This window comes from Stegostoma tigrinum, chromosome 38, assembly GCF_030684315.1.
Source record: "Stegostoma tigrinum isolate sSteTig4 chromosome 38, sSteTig4.hap1, whole genome shotgun sequence".
Taxonomy (NCBI): Eukaryota; Metazoa; Chordata; class Chondrichthyes; order Orectolobiformes; family Stegostomatidae; genus Stegostoma; species Stegostoma tigrinum.
The window spans coordinates 18,956,381-18,974,027 of NC_081391.1; the positions used below are offsets into that span (position 1 = coordinate 18,956,381).

The following is a 17,647-nucleotide window of genomic DNA, read 5'->3' on the forward strand; positions in this document are numbered from 1 at the left end:
TCCTCCAGCTCCACACCGTGTTATCCCAGACTCCAGTAGTGGCGGTTCTTATGATCTCCAAAATGGAGCACTGATAATTGGGAACATGTAAGAAGCTAACTTACAATTACACAGGGATCCTGGTGGGTTGTAGGGTAAGTGGAACATAAGATGCAATTTTCTTTTAATCAACTTCAGAAATCTCACGACACCAAATTATAGTCCAACAGGTTTATTTGAAAACACAAGCTTTCAGCATCTTACTCCTTCAGGTGTTAGTGAGAGAGAGTATTAAGACTCTGAAAGCTTGTGTTTTCAAACAGATCTGTTGGATTATTACCTGGTGTCATGTGAGTTCTGACTTTGTCCAGCCCAGTCCAACACCAGCACCTCCTCATCATGGCTTTTAATCAACAGACCCTACAACTGCCCTGGAATGTTTATTCTTTTGTTGATGTTTTTCCCATTGTTAAACAATTAGGAATTTCCGAACCAATGGCATCCCAAAGAAGGGGTCTTACTATTTCCTGGGTCGAGATTCACCTGTTAAAAATTACTCTTTACGTCAATAGTTCTTTGACGGCATTGCATAATGAATCACATCCTGAAGCACAGGATGTTGTTACGCAGACAAACAACATCACATTGGGGAAATTAATGAACAGAATACTTGATTCTCTGAGCTGAAGGTTTAGAATGAGTCTGACCCATCGATAAAGATAACTGTACTTATCGTAGTCAAAACTCAGAGGCCATGGTTTCAAATCTTACTGTAGCAAGCTTTAATTTTAAGTTAAGTTCATTTTTAAGTGTTCTGAGGAAGGGTCACTGGACCTGAAACATTAACTCTGATTTTTTCCTTCACAGATGCTGCAAGACCTGCTGAGCTTTTCTGGCAACATCTGTTTTTGTTTTAATTTTAACTTTCTTTATTCATACAGGAATTTGGTTGCTGCTGTCATTTGCTGCCCATCCTTAACTGCACTAGAGACGATAGTAGTGAGCTGCCTTCTCGAACCACTGCAGTACTTGTGGGTGTAAGGACACTCACTTTCAGGACAGAGCTCCAGGATTTTGACCCAACGACAGTGAAGCCAGTCAGGACCAATGTTCCCTGTAGTTTTCTGCGCTGCCTTCCAAGGTTTGTGCATGGCAGTGGCTTCTAGAAGTGGAAGCAATGGGCTGACATGCCAACTGGCCAGTGGGGATGTCCCAGCACACAGCTTAGAGAAAATGTTGGCCTGGATGGTACATGGTTTGAATGGAACTTGCAGTTGGCGTATTCCCTTGCAGCCCTTCTCGTGTTGGCACAGTTACAATGTTTAAAAGGCATTTGGATAGGCATGTGAATAGGAAAGGTTTGGAGGGATATGGGCCAGGAGTAGGCAGGGGGACTAGTTTAGTTTGGGTATATGTTCGGCATGGACTGATGAACCAAAGGATCTATTTCCGTGTGTATAACTCTAAGGCTCTATGAGGACAGAACGTGATTGGAAGGTGCTGTTGAACAAAGCCTTGGTGAGTTACTGCAGTCCATCTCATACATGGTATAACCTACTGCACTCTGCCTCAGTAACAAAGTGAGTGATGTGGTGTCAATCAAGTGGGCTGCATTGTCTTGGATGGTGTCGAGCTTCTTGACTGTTGTCGGAGCTACACCTATGAAGGCAAGGGGGGACTATTCCATCACACTCCTGACTCGAGCATTGAGTTCAGCAAATGAGCCTGAAAGTTGGAAACTCTACCACCCGTGCCTGCATAGAACCATGGAACTGCGTTCCTAACAGCACTGTGGGTGTTCGTACACTCCGGGGACTTCAGCAAGTTGAGATTGTATTCATACATTTCCAGGACAATTAGAGATGGACAATAAATACCTCCTGAGCCAGCAATGACCGCGTTCCCTTGAATGATTAAAAACAATGTGACTCCTGCCCCACACTTCCTGTGGTTCACTTAGCACATGGACTTCACAACTGTGGATAAGTGTCACCTTACACATACCAGTCCCTCCACAAAACAACTCAGCAATTCCGTCACTTTGCAAAATGCAGGGTTTACAAGACAATTCTATTGGTTACCCTCAGCACTAAGAGCTTAAAAATCTAACTCTGTGGCTACATTTGTTTTTGCAAAATCGAGGGTGAGAGGGGAAAGATTTAAAAGGGGCCTGAGGGGCAACTTTTCCCACATAGAAGGTTATTCATATGTGGAATTAACTGCCAGAGGAAGTGGTAGTTGCAGATACAGATACAACATTAAAAGGCGTTTGAGCAGGTACATGAATAGGAAGGGTTTAGAGGGATATGGGCCAAAAGCAGTCACGTGGGACTTGTTTGGTTAGGGAAACCTGGTCGAAATAAATGATGTGCAATCTTGTTCTCATTAATCATTCATAGGATGTGGGCACCACTGGCTAGGCCGATGTTCATTGCCCAGAGCATAGTTTAGAGTCAATCACATGACTGTGGGCCTGGAATCAAATGGAGACCAGACCAGGCAAGGAAAGCAGACGTCCTTCCCTGAAAGCGATCAGTGCGCCAGATGGATTTTTCCTGACAATCGGCAATGATTTCATGGTCATCAGTAGATTCTTAATTACAGATTTCCTTTATTGAGTGGGACCGAAGAGTCTGTTTCTGTACTGTACAACTCTACGACTGTCCAGAAAAGGCTTCAGCCTTCAGTGTGTCTGTGGGAAAAGGAAACTAAACAGAGATATAGAGAACAGACACAACATAATCCAATACTTTTGGCTGTGCTGTCTCCCGTCCTAATTGAGCGCTTGCTTAGCTGATAAGTGATCTGTTTCCTCAGTGTAAATTTGTTTTGTGTCACATTTAGACGGGCGTATACGAGACAGAACATCAGACAGTTCCAATAAAGCTGCTCCCAGCCTCGACAGCCTCCCTGCTCAATTTCCATCATTATTGCTTCTATAAGGGGGATAAAAATTGAATCCTTTTTCACAGCAGGGGTGTGGCTCCAATTAGACCAAAGCTTTTAAAGCAAGATTTCTTTCATTTTCACTCAGTTTTCTTTTCTTCCTTTCCCTTTCTTGGCATCCCAAAAGGAAATGTGTTAAACCAAAGGCTATGGGTTTTCTCGGCAGACTGGTTTTTAAACCCTTAATGAAATGGTAACACAAATAGTGGACAATATTTCTCAGAATTGAGTTTAACAATCTAGTGGTATTATCGCTAAAGGATTAATCCACAGACCCAGGTAATGATCTGGGGACCCAGGCTCGAATCTGGCCATGGCAGATGGTGAAGTTTGAATTCTTTAAAAATCTGAAATTAAGAGTCTAATAATGAGCATAAAACCATTACCAACTAATTCACTAATGTCCTTTAGGGAAGGAAACTGCCATCCTTACCTGGTCTGGCCTCCATGTGACCCCAGACCCACTGCAGTGTGGTTGACTGTTGACTACCCTCTGGGCAATCAGGGATGGGCAACAAATGCCACATCAATCATAGAATCCCTACAGTATGGAAGCAGGCCATTTGGCCCATTGAGTTCACATTGACCTTGTGAAGAGCATCCCATCCAGACCCAGTCCCCCCTACCCTATCCCTGCAACCCTGCATTTCCCATGGCTAACCCATCTAACCTGCACATCCCTGAATTCTATGGGAAATTTTCCATGGCCAATCCACCTAACCTGCACACCTTTGAACTGTGGGAGGTAACCAGAGCACTCAGACACAGGGAGAATTTGCAAACTCCATGCAGACAGTCACCAGAGGCTGGAATCAAACCCGGGCCCCTGGCAGCAGTGCAAACCACTGGGGCACTGCGCTGCCTGTCAATCTCAGTCATTATCAAGCAAAGCCAATAGTGAACATCACAAAGGCATGCAGTTGGACCTAAGGGTGGGAATGCTTCAACAGTTGAAAGAGAACATGAATGATTGTGTCATCAAAATTAAGGACTACTGCTGATTTTGTGACTCCAGGCTCCTTTCACAGAACTCGAAGAAAATGCGTCTGGGTTCTGAGTTAGTTGGGGTCAATAGTAATGCTGGAATGATTTAGCGTCTGCAGAACACACAGCCCATATTTTAACTCCGGAGTTTAATATAGCACCCCTCTATACACCCTCCCATGCAATTACTGTGGGTTTTCAAAAAATTCATTGAGAGGATCTGGGAATCACCGGCTAGGCCAGCATTTATTGATCATCCTTAATTGCCTAGGAGGCAGTTGAGAGTCAACTGCATTGCTGTGGTTCTGGAATCACATGTAGTCCAGATCACAACGACATTGAACTGGTCCCCTTGCCACTGGCTATGCTTCATTTTTGGTTTGTAAACATGGACTGTAATCCAAATGAAGTGAGTAGATTAGCACACAAACCACAAAGTAAAACAAGAATGAATCAGTTGAGGATCTATAAACAGTAATTGATTGCCATATTCTGCTGCAGAATACAAGGTACATTGAATAGTCTGCATGTTCAAAGAAACCATACCTTTAGTGCCACCTTCAATCTGCCAGACAAAGTGACGAACACGAGTTAATATTTACCCAGTTCTACTCCAGCAATTGAAATTCCTTCAAGAAAATAAACTGGACATAAGCAATTTGAAGCAAGCTGCACCCATTTGATGACACGATTATGATCAACAATGACCAAGAAAGAAATGAATGATGTGCAGTTTGTTTTTATTAGCACTCACAGATGTGGGCATTACTGGCTGAGCCAGAATTTATTGTCCATCTATAATTTCCTGGAGGTCAGTTCAGAGCCAACCACATTGCCGTGAGTCTGGTAGGCCAGGCCAGATAAAGATGGAAGATCCCCTTCCTTGAAAGCAATTAGTGAGTTAGATGGGTTTTTCCTGACAATCGCCAATGTTGTCATAGTCATCAGTAGATTCTTAATCACAGACCGTTTTTAATTGAATTCAAATTTCACCATCTGCCATGGCAGGATTCAAATCCAGGTCCCCAGAATGTTTCCTGAGTTTCCAGATTAGAATTCAAGCAATAATATCATTAAGCCATTGCTTCCCCTCGTAATGAGAGAAAAGCAAGAGTGATAGAATGACTAGATCTAAATAAAGTGAATAACTCTACATAGGACAATATAATTTAATGAAGGAGCAGCAGACATGGGAGCTCCCACGTGAGACACATTGTGTGGCATCGTGATGAGCTCCTCTTTTGTAAATGTTCTGCCTTCAAAGGCAGTACAGCTCTCAGAGCAATCAGTGAAATGTGATAATCCTTAATTAGCAAGAATTAAACATATGAAAATGAATCTCCTTTACAAGACCCTATTTCTGTCTCTTGATCTGCAAGAAACCTTGATATGACAGCACAGATGCACAGAAAGGTTGCACAAAAGTGACAGTAGCTGGAGATTGACACATAAAAGAGGAGAGTATGTGGTGGGGGGGTGCAGGGGGATAGTGTGGATCTATGCATGTAATTCGGGGACTCATTGAAGTGAATCTAGACAAGCACACTTACAAGAACCGAAAATGGTTGGGAGTTCAATTTCTATTTACATCAGTATTTGCACAAAACAATGAAAATGTTAAACATCAAAACGAAATTACTGAATAACTAATGAATAAAACTACAAACAAGAAATATAAATAAATGGATTAGTAAAAGACATAAAGGAGAAAATTGGAAGTGTGTAAAGCAGAACAACTTAAATTGCTGGAGTCATGAATCAGCTAACTTGCCCATAGACTATACTTTCTTTGTCTGCCTATCACCGTGCCTATGTGCTGGGCTGGATGTTTGTGTCTTTTTTTCCCATTCAACACCTTCTCTGGCCTATATAGAATCATTGAATTATACAAAGGTTATAACACAGAAGGAGGTGACTCAGCCATTTGTATCCCTGTCTGTTCTGTACAAAGACAGCTCAGCTATTCCCTGCCCTGTCTCCATAACCATGCAGCTCCAATCTCTTCATGTAATTATCCAATTCCTTGTTGAAAGCCACCATTGAATCTGCAACCAGCAGACTCTCATTGTAGATCTTACCCACTCATAATACAATATGCTATGTGACTGCTCTATTCTACACCTGCTCCCCAATTTAGTCCAATGCTTTACTCACTAATTGCTTTAAGGCACCCGAGTCAGAACAATATTTGCATCTACCAGCACAGCGTTCTCAAATATCCTGCTCAAGCCGTTTCTTAATATTTGCTCAGCTTCCAATTTTATTACCGTTGTTAAATATCTAAAGAAATTCCTTAAAATGAGACCAAACCAGCACCAAGCAAACATTTTGTAATTGAGAAACATAGATACATGGAAAATAGGTGCAAGAGTAGACCATTTGGCCCTTTGAGCCTACACCATCACTCAATATGATCATGGCTTATCATGCAAACTTCGGATCCCACTCTCACTTTCTCCCCACACTGCTTGAGCCCTTTAGCTGCAAGGGCCACTTCCAGCTCTCTCTTGAATACATTCAACAAACTGGCCCCAACATCTCTGAACAGAATGAGTGAAATTTGAACTTACTCAAAACCCATTCTGTTAAAGAGTTAAAACAGGGTTCACTGCCTCCAATTGCATGCGCGCTAAGAATTTAACATTGAATTGAAACAGCATTTATGTAAATAACTGAATTAGAGGGGGTGGGAGAGGGAGATGCACAATTTCCTGTGTACATTCATATAAAATAATGCTGGAAAGCTGAAATAAAAATAAAAAATGCTGCAAAAAACATTGCAGGTCAGATACTATCTGTAACTTGAGAAACAGTGTTAATGGTTCTGATTGATATTGTGATGGAAGGTTATTGATCTGATATGTTAACTCTGGCTTCCTCACTCCACAGGTGCTGCCTAACTGCCAAGCTTTTTCAGCATTTTCTTGTTTTCCTTCCTGGGGCACCATATTTGTAGCTACCTTCTGTTTGAAGAGCCTATAGTTACAGCAACCCTCTGTTTCCTGTTTGTAATGCAGACATGGACCCATGTATTCTAAATTGATTAAAACCTTCCCTAAAATAGCAGAGACTGAAATGTTTTACAGATGTATTAAACAGCTGATCAATATAATTACCAACAGCAACCACTTGAGTAGGATTCCAACAATATTTCCGGCGAGTTATAATAGACCAAAATAAACAGATGTAACCGATGATTCCAAAGGGCAATCAACAGTTTTTTAAAGCAATGCTGGAAGTCGGAAACAAACACAGGCAATATTGGAGGAACTCGGGTGGCCTGGAAAAATCTGCGGAGAGCGAAACAGAATCAATGTTTCCAATCCATGATTCTTCTTCAGAACTTAGGATGCTCAACGCATAGCTCTAAAGAAGAATCATACTGGATCAGAAACATTAACCGTGTTTCTCTCTCCACAGATATTGTCAGACTGCTTGGGTTTCACTGTCTGTCTGTCTTTGTTACGGCATGTTTGTTTTAACTTCCCTGTCAGTGACCCTTTAGTCAATGAGAGGACCTCTATCCTTCTCACCAATCAGCACCAGTTCACTGGAACTTTTCACGTTTACATATCTGCCAATTCTGGCTGTTCCTTAATTCAGCATCTCCATTTCTCTGAATCCCTTTGAAATAGGATGTCATGATGGCTCAGTGGTTAGCACTGCAGCCTCACAGCACCAGGGTCCTGAGTTTGATTCCATCCTTGGGGCAACTGTCTGTGTGGAGTTTGCACATTCTCTGGTTCTCTGGTTTCCTCCCACAGTACAAAGATATGCAGGCTAGGTGGATTGGCCATGCTAAATTGCCCGTAGTGTTCAGAGATGTATAGGTGGGTTTATAGGGGAGATGGGTCTGGGTGGGATGCTCTGTGGGTAGGCATGGACTTGTTGGGCCGAAGGGCCGGTTTCCACACAGTGGGGATTCTATGATTATCAAAATTGAAATCCCGGCTGGCATAACCTGCCAGGGAATTAAACTAGTCCACAATATTCAATCATCTCCTAGGAAACCTCAGCCATGTCCAGTGAGACAATTTGCTCAAGGGACTGGAGGTGACAGGAAAACTATAATCCTGTACTGCAAAAAGTATGACTCATTTACCAGTCCAGATGGGTTGAAAGGAAGGTCACAGACGAAAGGCGTCACTGATCTTGGTAGGGAAGTCAGGATAACAATGTGTTCACGTATAAATAAAACAATCCTTCTGCTGTGCAAATGACCCAGACACAGAATGACTATGCACATGGGCAAATGTAAAGAGTAATTAAGGAGAAGCTGAGCCTGTTGCATGTAATGCAATGAAGCTACAATTTTGTGCTCTGGAGAGACAGCGGTGTAAGAAATGGGCTACAAGAGACCTGATGAAATAACAAAGAATGTGGATATCAGTAGAGGCAGCTGAATTGGGGCTCTTCTGGCATAGCGGTAGTGTCCCTACCTCTGAGTCAGCATACCTGGGTTCAAAGCCCATCTGTTCCAGATGTGTGCCGTAACAAGTTGGTTAGGAGAAAATCTACCATCTAAGTTGTGATTTGTACTTCAAACTTGAAATAAGTGTTTAATACAGTGAAATACCACACTTGGGTCTCAACAAGAGCAGGGAAGTGTGAGAGAGTCTGAGAATGTGTGCAAAAGTACAGACAAAGAGATTCTGAGCATGGTTTCAATGGTGGAGATAGATGTGGGCAGATCAAAAAGTCGGAGGGATTTCAGAATGTGGGACAACTGAATGAGAAGGAAATATTCAGTGGTTGGTAGAGATGCTTTAGGACAGGTATGTGCAATTGACCAGAGTGTGAGGAGTGCAGGCAAGAATGTAAGAAAATTGTAGATGTAAGAAAAGCAACACTCTAATGGCTAATTGAAAACTGATGAAGATTTTAACATATATGTGGTAAAGAATAGGACATTAGTGGAAAGTAACAAGCTTTCAGTGAGAGGAGAATAGGATTTTGTTCAGAAATATGGATTGCAGAATTCTGATTAAGACGAATTTGCAATAACATAGCCCCCTTGACGCATATCAATGTTAAAGCCTTAAGTTTAAAACTCAAGAAGCATCTTTTCAAGAATAAAATTCACTGTAAGACAGGGAAAAGCGACAATCAACATGCACACAACATATCCCATAAACAACAACATCATAAATGACCAAAAGCATTCTTTTTCTGATACACAATTGGATGAATTGGATAAATTTTGGCCAGGATATCTTGTGATCTTTCCATCTACCCGAGAAAGTGAATAGGACCTCTAGTTAACACTTCATGAATGATAGATACCTCCAACAGTGTAGCACTTTCTCAGTCCTGTAGAGAAGTTTCAAAATCTAAATAACCTCCCTGAATTCATTTTTTTTTAATTTCAGAGGATGAGGATACGTCTGTCCCTGCCAGCATTTATTGCTTATCGCTAATTGCCCAGAGGGCAGTTAAGAGTCAACCATATTGTTGTGGTCCAACGTAGGCCAGACCAAGTGTGGATGGCATTTTCCTTCCTGAAAGGACATAATGGCCCAGACAGGTTTTTCCTGACAATTGACAATGCATTCATGGTCAGCATTAGACTCTTAATTCCAGGCATTTATTGGATTCAAATTTCACCGTCTGCCATGGTGAGATTTGAACCTGTGTCCCCGGACCATTACCTGAGCCTCTGGATTAACAGTTCAGCATTAATACTAACAGACTACCACCTCCTGCAAACCATATCAAGTTCTGGCTCACGGACAAGAATTCTATTGCTGAGCCAAAGCAACCAGCTAAGGCTAGAATTCATACAAGATGCAGTTCAGGAATACAATAATGGAAACATCAAGGTGGGAACTAAATGGTGAGGACAGTATTTAGAATGGTTAAATTTGAGAAGACAGGTGATGTTTTGAACTTTGGGAAGAGTAGTCTTGGTGATGAGCTGCACATTGAGTTTGAAGGACATCAAGCTCTTTGCTGTGAGATTCAACTTGAACAATGGACATCTGAGAGGGCAATGGGATTGAAATCTAATCTGGTGTTTCCAAGTGGAGCCAAACAGGGAGATTTGAGGCTTGTCAAGCAATTGTATTGTCATGACCTGCTTAGCATTTTTGTTTATAACAAGAGTGAAGGAGAATCAGAAGTGTGACAAAGTAAAATATATCCTTGTTTGACAATAAAACATAATTCCTTATGAGCTTTAGATGCTACCAGCATTGAAAGTGTAGACAATAGGTTGCCCTTTGTAAGTCCCCACATATTGTGAAAAACATGATCTGTCACATGCATAGGTTAGAAATGAACCCAATAGTCCAAAGTCAAATTTTCACAGTTGAGTGCCCTTTTTACAATTCATTCACAGGATGAGGGAGTTTCTGGCTAGACCAGAATTTGTTGCCCATCCCTAATTGCCCAGAGGGCAGTTGAGAGTCAACCACATTGCTGTGGAACCAGAGTCACATATAGTCCAGACCAGATAAGGATGACAATTTTCATTCGTAAAGGACATTACTGAACCAGATACGTTTTTCTAACAATTAACAATGGATTCATGGTCATTGTTAGACTCTGCTGAGGGCAGGATTTGTATCATTTGCATAACATTTCACTGGAAAGGGAGAAGAACAGCAGAAGAATGGATTAAATATAAAATATTTTCTATATATTCTCTTTCGATAGTTCAGCTACTCCAGAATTCACAGATTAATGTCATTGTTCTTCACAGTACCTGATAGTTCTCCACATTAGATTCAAAACAAGAACATCCATCAATGAAGTTTCTTTAAGAAACACAAAATTAAATAAAACTTCTTCTATGACAATGCAAAATTAATTACCACATATTTTTCAATGTGAAAATATAAATGTTTACCCTCTAAATAACCCTAAACAATCACATAAACAAACACATCAGATCGGGGAGGAAAACATGGATTTCTCTCTGTGGAGACTCACTTTAGGAAAAAAGAAACAGTTTGGCCAATAAGTCTTAGTTCTTGAAGGCAAAGTGTGGAATGTCCAAATGGCTGTCAGTCTGGCACGCAAAGACAACTATCATCTACCATACAGAGATGCCTCTAGGATTATTGCCAACACAGCTGAATCAAGAAACACAGAACTGAAGATCTTTTCAGATCCTCTTCAAAAGGACAATCAGGGTTCAGGCTGAAGATCAGGGCTCTAGACATTACCTTAGACCCACAACTGTGAGGTTTTCAGAAACAGGAGAACTGGGCTGGGGTCACTTTACTTCTTCAGGCTGGCCACCAGCTGAAAACTGCAAACATTCTCCAAAACAGAAGTTGCAATTGGACAGCCCTAAACATAGGCAGGGGTCATCTGCAAACAAGCAGTTATCACAAGATATGTGACTACCAAGAAACGCCTTGTTAAAAATACATTCCAATGTGTCTCGTCATTTCCCTTTAATTTGAAGAAAAACAAAGTATCTCTGCAATCCATCAAACTCAAATCCACTCAACTTTGTGTGCAATTTGCATGTTCTCTCCATATTTATGTGGTTTCTCCAGGTGCGCCGCTTTCCTCCCACAGTCCAAAGATGCACAGGTTAGATGATTGGCCATGCTAAATTGCCGACAGTGTCCAGGGATGCGCACACGAGGTGGATTAGGCCATGGAAAATGCAGGGTTGCGGGGATAAGATAGGGGCATGGGTCTGGGACAGATGCTCCTTGGAGGATCAGTGCGGACTTGATGAGCCAAATGGCCTGTTTCCACATTGTAGGGATTCTAAAATGATTTAACATGAAACATCTTTGTAACAATTCAGAGAAACGGATCTTTAGACAGTAGCATTTCATAGTTATTTAGCTAATTATAACTAGTGTCATTCACTGTGTGGCAAACGAAAAGAAAAACGTTTGATTATTAATGACATTTACAACGATAAGATGCTTCCAAAGTGTTTACACTTGAAGAACTTTATGTAAATCACTATCACGTTGGACTGAAACAGCCAGTTGCCAGATACAAATGCAATGTGATAATGATTGGTCTTTTAAGTGAAAGAAAAATGGAAAAGAACTGCAGATACGGGAAGTCAGAAACTAGAACAGAAATTGCTGGAAAGCTCAGCAGATAACGCTTCTCGTCCAGAGACCCTTCCTCGGGACTCCGACCAACTCTGATTCCTCTCCGCTGGTGCTGCCAGACCTGCTCAGCTTTTCCAGTAAGTTCTGTTTTTGTTTGGGACTGGATCAATTTAGGATATCTGGTCGGCATTAATGAGTTGGACCGAATGGTCTGTTTCCGTGCTGTACATCTCTATGAGTCTATTTGTTGGCCAAGGCTCCATTCTACCCCGGGGCTTCGGTCTCCCAACGGCCCCTCCATCTCCTTGCCCCCTAGTGGCCGACCATCACGCGGGAGCCGCGCGAAGACAATCGCCTTGCGGGCTATTCAACTGCGGGGGACTTCACGGTGCAGCCTCGCTGCTCGCCCTCTCTCGGCGCCCGGTGTGCACTCACCTCCCAGCGTCTGTCACTGGGCTGTTTGACTGAATTCTGAGGCGGGTAGGAACTTTGTCAAAGTACAGACAAATCCGGCTGCGAAAGGGTTAAACCTTTCATACATGGACAATACCCAGACTCTGGAGTGAAGCGGTGCTGCTCGGCATTGAGAAGCCCAAAAGTGATGTACAATAAATTGTTTGAACCAGCCCTTGTTCCTAACACTTGGCGCCTCGTGAAATTTATTAAAGCCGCCACGAACCAGGGATGATTCGAGCCGCAGTTTTCTCTGTCGCACGGATAATCTTTCAGCCTCAAAGTTTACAGACAGCAGAAGCAGGAGAATCTGCGATCCAGCAGGCGCTGAATTATTTAACGAATGATTCAGATTTTTTTTCTTGTGTATAAAGAAGAAAACGTGCCTCTACAAGCTCCCCCCCGCCTTCCCCTACACTTAGAACAGCCACTGCACCCCAGTGCAGGTCAACTCCTGCCCAGTCTCTCCAACACTTTTTGTTAAAATTCTCGGGTCTCCGGATTTAATTGGAGGGTACTTTGGCGCCGAGAGCGCCGCCCTCACCCAGCTGGCACGTTCGGGACTACGTGGAAGGTGCTAGATGAATGCAAGGTGTTCTTGTTGCCGCTGGCTTCCCACTTGGCCAACCTTCTACCTGAGCCTTTCCCAATAGTTTACTCGGTCGCTGCCTTGACTTTGAGTAAACTGAACAATGCCCAGGTTACGCACTCGAGAGCTCCTCCCATGCGGTAGGAAGCGAATCTTAAAATAATTGCGCTCAGCATCTACTGGGGAATCTGTTCTTTTTTAAATAAAAATAATTGTATCCCTTAATCGACACAGTAACATGGGAGAGGCAGGGCGGTTACACATTGATAAATCTCGGTATATAATAGAATTAACGAAGACCGTGCGGTTTTAGCAAGTAAACCCCTCACAAAGGACTCTTGAGTTGAGGGAGTGGCGATTAAAAAAAGCACCTTTCAAAATAAGGTATCTCTGAGGAAGCCATCAAACAGCATCACTGACAACCTTCCTCAGGAGAAGCTTGTTTGTTTAAAATAACAAAGCTGCTGCTAATAATTAGGTTGCTAGGCAGCTGTTTAATACAAAAAGGGCCATTTCTCTTACCTTGGGTGGTCTTGTGAAGTTCTTTCTCCCTCCCTGCTCAAAATAAAAACACCTCGCCCTTTGCCACAAATTCTTTACAAAGAATTGTTCGGTCTAAGCGGGCGCTACAGGTAGGCTCTGCTTCCCTTCCGCCTCTTGTTCAGCTGAGGCTCGCTCCGGTGGGAGCTGTCCAGCGCTGAGTGGTGCTGAAATATTCCGCTTGGTGGGGCACGGTACCGTCCAGAGAAGCAACTCCCTTCAAGGGTGGTGCGGGGAGTCCGGGAGGAGACAGCATGTACACAGCTCATCCTTTCGACCATACCATCCTCTTGAGGGTGGAAAAGGGAGGAGGAAAGAACTCACGATGCCAACAAAAAGGAAAGTGAACAACCCAGCCACCCCCTTTTGACTATCAAAGATACTCCGGCCCTCTTAACAGCTTTCCAAGGCAGCAACCTGTTTTCTGAAGCACATCAACTTCCAAAAAAAATGGCATTACATAATGTTATAGAGATCAAGCACAGTTAGCCAATGCTTTTTCCCCCTTTCCTTTCAGAACATAATGAGTTTATTGCTGGAATTAGCATCTATTGGCAAATGCCATTGATTTGTCAATGATGCATGCAGAGAGATTATAAAGCTGAAGGCTGATATCTTCCCCACATGAAAATCCATCTGTTTAAAAGATAAATAATCAGAAATAGTCACAACATAATCTGAAAGTGAAAAAGCAGGGTTCATACTTTGAGTGCAGACTCTTCCACAGAACAGCTGAAGAATCTCCTCCCAAAATATCATCTTGTCTTACCCCTTTCACAAATTGATCTGTCATGCTTTTGCAGTGATTTCATTATCTCAGCTCAGATTTCCAATTTATCTTTGCCACAGATCATCTGGAAATATTCACACTGGTCGACAAGAAATTTGAGCAGAATTGTTAATATAGAAGGAGCGAGGTGAAAAGATACAATTGTTCAGCCAAACCTAACAGATGTCATTTTCAGTTTCTCAGTTACAGTCTCTGCCCATCACACCTAACCTCCTCATCTATCAGAAGGAAGTGTCAATGGTCACCACACCATAGTGTCATCAGTGGCTCGGGGTTATTTTTGTTCATTTCTGGGGCAGGCACTTGACAGCCAAAGCTGACATTGGTCACCCATCCTTCACTGGCCTTGAAAAGGTGATGGTGAACTGCTTTCTTGAACTGCTGTAGTCCATGTGGCTCAGCTACACCTACAGTGCTAAATTTCTGTAGTGGTTTGATACAAGTGGGTGGATTTCTGAAGATAGTTTAGAGTCAACCACATTGGCATACGTCAAGAGTTTCATGTAGTCCTGACTTGGAAAGCAATTTGGTTCTGAGGGACAGTCACTTTGTCCAAAACATTAACTCTGATTTTCTTCACAAATGCTGCCAGACCTGCTGAGCTTCTCCAGCAACTTCTGTTTTTGTTTCTGATTGACAGCCTCCACAGTTCTTTTCAATACAGCTTCCTCCCCTAGTTCCATCAATGATCCAGGTGGGTTATTACAACAATCCAATAGTTGCACGATCATTGTGAATGAAATTTTGCAGATTTGTAGATTGAATCTAAATTCTATCACGTGCTGTGATTAGATTTGAATTTATATCTCGAGAGTACTGGTGTAAGCCACTCAATTGCTAGTCTAGCAACATTAGCTCTCTGTTACCATTCTCCAATATGGATAAAACACATTAGAAACATTTACTAATCTGAGTGTAGTGTGCCCATGAATGTGTGCATTGAGTTTGAGTGTATTCTGGCATATGTATTAATGTACATGCTGAATTAAATCATTTACTAACACTTTTCACAACCCCAGGATACTCTAAAAGAATTTATAGGTTGTGATGCTCTTTTAAATTATTATAATTATTATAATGAAGGGAAATGAGACAGCCAATTTGTACACAGCAAACTCCCAAGACAACTATAAAATCAGCAATAATATAACATGCTTTAGTGATGCTTTTGAAGAATCAACCAGGACATTGAGGATAACTCTCTTGCTCTCATTCAGATAGGGGCAGGGGTTCTTTTGCACCAATGTGAAAGAGCACCATTGTGTTAATTTATCAAAAGACAGCACCTCCCTCACAGCACAGATGCCTTCAACTTGAAATGTCAGCCTAGATTGTGTGCTCAAGTCTCTGGAATGGCATTTCAACTTCAACCTCCTGACACAGAGATCAGAGTGTTACTAACTGATGCATGGCTGAAAACTTTGAGTTAAAAATCTTCTTCATCCCAGAAAGTGGAGCAGCTTGCTTTTATAAACAAAACTCTAGATGATGGGATCAGGAAGCCAAGGGAGAGATGAAGCTGTTCAAATCAAATACAAAAACCTTATGGATTTCATTTGAATAAACACTGAATTGACAGTTTATTAGGGGCTGAGAGACAGTCATATAAACTTCCTTTGTTAAACTATTTCACACACTGCCCTCTTCAAATTACTTAACTTGTCTGAAGCCATCAGAGACAGTCCAAACCAGATACATTCTGTTACTGATTGACAATAAATTACCATGTAAATGTTAATATTCAGTCTCCTTGTGTCTAGTCCAGTTTAAATTGCATTTTAGTGTCGCAGATGTCTCTTGTTTTTATATCTCCCAAAGAGAGGTCGTTAAGCTTGTAACTACTGATAATATGCAATATATAATTGTTTCTGTTACTCATCATTTTATTGGTCAGTAAATCTGTTTGAAAGTTTATAAACTAAGCCACAGTCCTATTATTCCGTTGACTTCCAAAGTTGGAGAATATAATTGAAGGACAACTAAAATAATCAGCAAGTCAAAACACAGGTGAACAGTTTCTGATTAAACTCTGCACTTACAACAAATGACCTGTATATTGGGTAGATTGAGGAACACTCAGGGTTATGGATGGGAGGGGTTTCAGACACAGCATCCAAATCAAATATTCAAGGGGAAAACTTCAAAATGTAACTAGCTCTCCAGTAGCTTTGACAGATGCACCATAGAAAACATTCTATTTGTGTGCATAATGGCCTGGTGTGGCAACTCCTCTGCCCAGGATCATAAGAAACTACAGAAGGCTGTGTGCTCATCACAGAAGCCAACCTTCCATCCATGGACTCCATTTAACACCTCTCATTGCCATGGAAAGGTGGCCAGCATCATCAAAGACCCCTCCCACTCCAGTAATGCTCTCTTCCAACCACAGAAGCTTGAACACATGCACCAGCAGGTTTAAGAGCAGCTGGCTTCTCTAACTTCAAATATGTTGCTCTTGCTAATGTTGATCTTGCTTTGTGCACTTCCTGTGTAGTCATAATCTTGTATGCCTCACTCTGAGCACTCCATGATCTATGTGTCCTTGTTTTCTATGATCTGTCTGCACTGTTCACAAAACAGATCTTTCACCGTACTTAGGTACATGTGACTATAATAAATCGAATCAACTCAAATCAGTATTACAGAGCTGATGTTAATTGTTCCTTCACAGACCACACTGGGTCTTTTTTAATGTGCATCAGGATAATAGCCATCCGCACACTGGAGGACATACACATGCATTTGGTCTTCACGGTCAACCTCCAGCTTCCCATCATCAGACTTGTATTTAACTGGAACCTTGGGTGAAGGGTGTTCTTGGCTACATTGGGGATGGCTGCCAGGAAAATGGAGAAAAGAGTGGGTACAAATGCATAACCCGGCTTGATACCAGATCTGGGTTCTGAGGAAGGGTCACTGAGCCTGAAACTTTGAATTTTTCTTCACAGATGCTGCCAGACCTGCTGAGCTTTCCCAGCAACTTCTGTTTTTGTTCCTGATGCCAGATCTGATGGGAAAGGCATCAGGCTCCAGTTGGGGTGCTGGAGAATCTTGGGCAGTCATTTATCTCCCCGAGGAAGGCAAGATGCATTTCTACAAACAGCTGATTGTCCCAGGATCTTCCAGGGAGCTTCCGAGTTGAAGGCTTTAGTTAGATAATGAAGGTTACAGAAAGGGCTTTGATTTTTTTCAAGGCATTGGTCTTGAATCTTCCTACGTTAAAGATTGAATCCATTGAGCTCATGATGCTCCAAAACCACACTGGGATTCTGGCAAAGTGATTTCTGTGATTGGGAGTTGACAGTGCTGTAGTTCACTGGTGAGGATTGAGCCTGTAAT

General features: G+C 42.1%; 1 protein-coding gene across 2 annotated transcripts in view; it reads right to left on the bottom strand.

Moving 5' to 3' along the window:
• LOC125447267 (synaptotagmin-1-like) overlaps positions 1-13,793 on the bottom strand; it is a 144,936-nt gene extending 131,143 nt beyond the window's left edge. The window contains exon 1 of one of the 2 annotated variants that reach the window (XM_059640563.1): positions 13,501-13,793. The gene's annotated coding sequence lies outside the window, so the exon portion shown is untranslated. The remainder of the gene's footprint in view (positions 1-13,500) is intronic. The other variant, XM_048521561.2, reaches the window with a different exon arrangement.
• Between the last annotated feature and the right edge of the window lie 3,854 nt (positions 13,794-17,647).